This window comes from Lissotriton vulgaris, chromosome 2_1 (assembly GCF_964263255.1).
Source record: "Lissotriton vulgaris chromosome 2_1, aLisVul1.2, whole genome shotgun sequence".
Classification (NCBI taxonomy): Eukaryota; Metazoa; Chordata; class Amphibia; order Caudata; family Salamandridae; genus Lissotriton; species Lissotriton vulgaris.
The window spans coordinates 96569969-96572938 of NC_141687.1; the positions used below are offsets into that span (position 1 = coordinate 96569969).

At 43.2% G+C, this 2970-nt stretch overlaps 1 pseudogene; it reads left to right on the forward strand.

Moving 5' to 3' along the window:
* Positions 1–1090: 1090 nt before the first annotated feature.
* On the forward strand, positions 1091–2667 carry LOC147729641 (uncharacterized; annotated as a pseudogene).
* The last annotated feature ends 303 nt before the right edge of the window (positions 2668–2970 follow it).

Here is a 2970-nt window from a genome sequence, read left to right on the forward strand (position 1 = left end):
TCGACTTATTCTGCTACTTTCCTTCATTTATATACTTTTAATTTAAAATATTGGTACTTACATATCTGTGGAAATACGCTGTATTTTCATAAAAATGCTTTTTCTATTCAGCAAATTAGTGAAAATCTGTAATTTAATTAATTATTATTTAATATTAATCCTTTGTAATTATGGATTAAATCTTGTTATACATATTTTTCTATTAGAACTTACTTGTATGTAGCAAGATATCGTTTTCTGAATGACTCCTGGTCGTCGCTGTGTACTAAGGTCAGAGGGTCAGTTTTTGGCGTCTGCTCTCTCTGGTAGTTGATAATCAACTGTTTTTAAAATGGTGTCTTGCTCGTATTTATAGGTTTGTGTCAATATGTTCTTATTTTTTGAGAAAGGCTGCGTTTTAAAAAGCTTTGCAATTCATTTTATTTGCTGTGTAAACATATAATTTAATTTATCGTTTTTGAAAGTGTTGTTTTAAGTTTGTAATTCCGTTTTGGCATCCATTTTGTTTTGTTTGTTTTGCTCTTTCAGTCATGAAAAGAGTGGTAGGACTATTTTTTTACATTCCCTAAGTAAAATGGATGATATGTGTTTGGTATTTGTTGGTTCTTTCGGATAATTAATGTTATTTCTCGATATTCTTTTAGAAATGATATTTCAAAATCGTGCTTGTTTAATTTTAAAATTACGTTTTCGAATATTTTAGTAATTTTTAAAATACTCGAGTATCAATTTTAATACTTGAGTATTAATTTTAAAAATAATCTTTGCATTTCTTAATATTTACGTACAGTTTCTTACCACATTTTAATACACTTCCCTACCCAAAACCCCTATTTTCCCTGCATCCCGTGCCAGGTTTTATTTTACAAAAAAAAAAAAAAATCTTAAATTTTCGTTTAATTTTTGCGTTATAACGGTATGCGTTATATGTGTTTTCCTTGTAATGGTACTTTTCTATTACTTTTACTATTTCGCGTTGTAATGGTATGCGTTGTAAAGTAATGCGTTGTAAAGGTACTTGCGTTGTAAAAAATGCGTTGTAAAAGCATGCGTTGTAATAGTATGCTTTTACAACGCATACATCCAAACTGGAGACATGCCCAGCCTGGAAACACAGCAGCAGCAGCAGCAGCAGCAGGGGGAAGGTTCAAGGAAGAGAAAACAGAAATTCTCAGAGGCTGAATTGGAGGCATTAATCCAGGAAATGGTGCTCAATCATGAGTTACTGTTTGGCAAAAAGTCTTTGGAGGTGCCAGAGACCCGCAAAAGGCACATTTGGGCTGATATACAGCAGAAAGTTAATGCAGTGGGGGTGACACACAGGAGTGTGGATGAACTTCGAAAGCGATGGTATGATCTGCGCCAGCGCTCGTAGGAGAAGTTGGCTGCCAGGCTGGAGCAGTCCCGGACAATCGGTGGAGGGACCTCAATAGTGTCGGACTCAACAGCTCTGGAGGTACTGGTGGAGGGGACCCTGCAACCAGAAAGTGTTATGTGCATGGCTGATCTAGACAGCTCCGAGCAACCAGTATCTGGACCGGTAAGAAGCATGCCATCACACCCCTGACACCCCCAAACACCTCCCAGCAGCGACCTAGGAAAAAATATTTGTAGTCCAGAGCAGGTACACAGGCACACACAGCAATGCATTATGGGAGATGTAGTCACATGGACTTAAAAGTTGTGCATTTTTAGCCTGCCTGTCCCCAATAGCATGTGCAGGTCAGGTCAGGAAAGTACTTGACACATGTACTCCCAAACTGTGAAACGTATTAATTACCAAGTGTAAGTGAGTACAGTTAATAAATGTCTGCTGGTCTGTCCACAGCACCATCTGCAACACAGCCTACAGGCAGTGGGATATTGGTTGAATGTTCAAACTTAGGAGACGCAGGGCATGAGGAGAACACAGATGGGGAGGATAGCTCCGTCATCCCTCCAAAGCAATGCAGAAGACACGTAGTCAGACCACTACCCCCATTGGAGGGCGAAGCAGAGGACAGCGATGTCAATGTGCACTCTGAGCCCACACAGCCACAGCAAGAAGTCTGTGCACGTGCTCACCAACTCCCACAAGGCACAACCAGGCGCAGACCTCGCACAATCAGCAGTGCTGCAGATCCGGGTGAGGGAACAGTTTTTGCCGGCCTGGAAATGCATATGTTGCAGGTACAGAGCCTGCAAGCCAAAAACATAAAATAATTACAGAGAGAGGTGAGGGCAGGCTTTAGGGGCATGACGGGTGAACTGAGGGATGCAATGCAGGCACTCTGTGAAGAACTACGAGCTGACCGTGCTGCTAGGCGCCGAGAGCTACAGCGCCTGGATCTATATACATGGGCCGTGAACCGCCTGGCCTCTGCCACCAATATCCTCTCCAGGCGCAGCATACACATGCAGCGGGAGATGGCACACGGTAGCCAGGACGTAGCTAGGGCACTGGTGCAGATTACATCTGCTGTAGACGTGCTGCGGGCAGTTCGTACTACTGGGCCAGGAGTCCTAACTCCCACTGAAGAGGACGCACTGTCAGGGCGGAGCAGCAACACCCCACTACCCATCATGGAGAGGCGCCGTAGTGGCCGAAACAGTAGGACCATAATGTCTAATGAGGATAACACAGTGCATCAACCAACAGGGGCCTCAGCTCACCAGCACCGGATGTGAGGTGCTAAGTTTGTGACCACTGGGAGAGGGCAGCTACAGACTTGACTTGAACACTAACTCCTGTTTACAGCCTTGCACTGTGAGAATAACATGTGCAGGAAAAATGTTACTAATTGACATTCAGTCTGTGTTTCATAATTGATCCTGCATTTAAGGAATTAAAAAACACACACGAGATATGGCATTGTGTCATTTTTTCTTACCTAGAAATAGTTGCGTGTAATCTCATCTCACCTCTGGCGCCCAGCTGCTGCACCAGCTACACCAGCTGCCATACGACCTGGGCCAGGCCCCTCCACATCT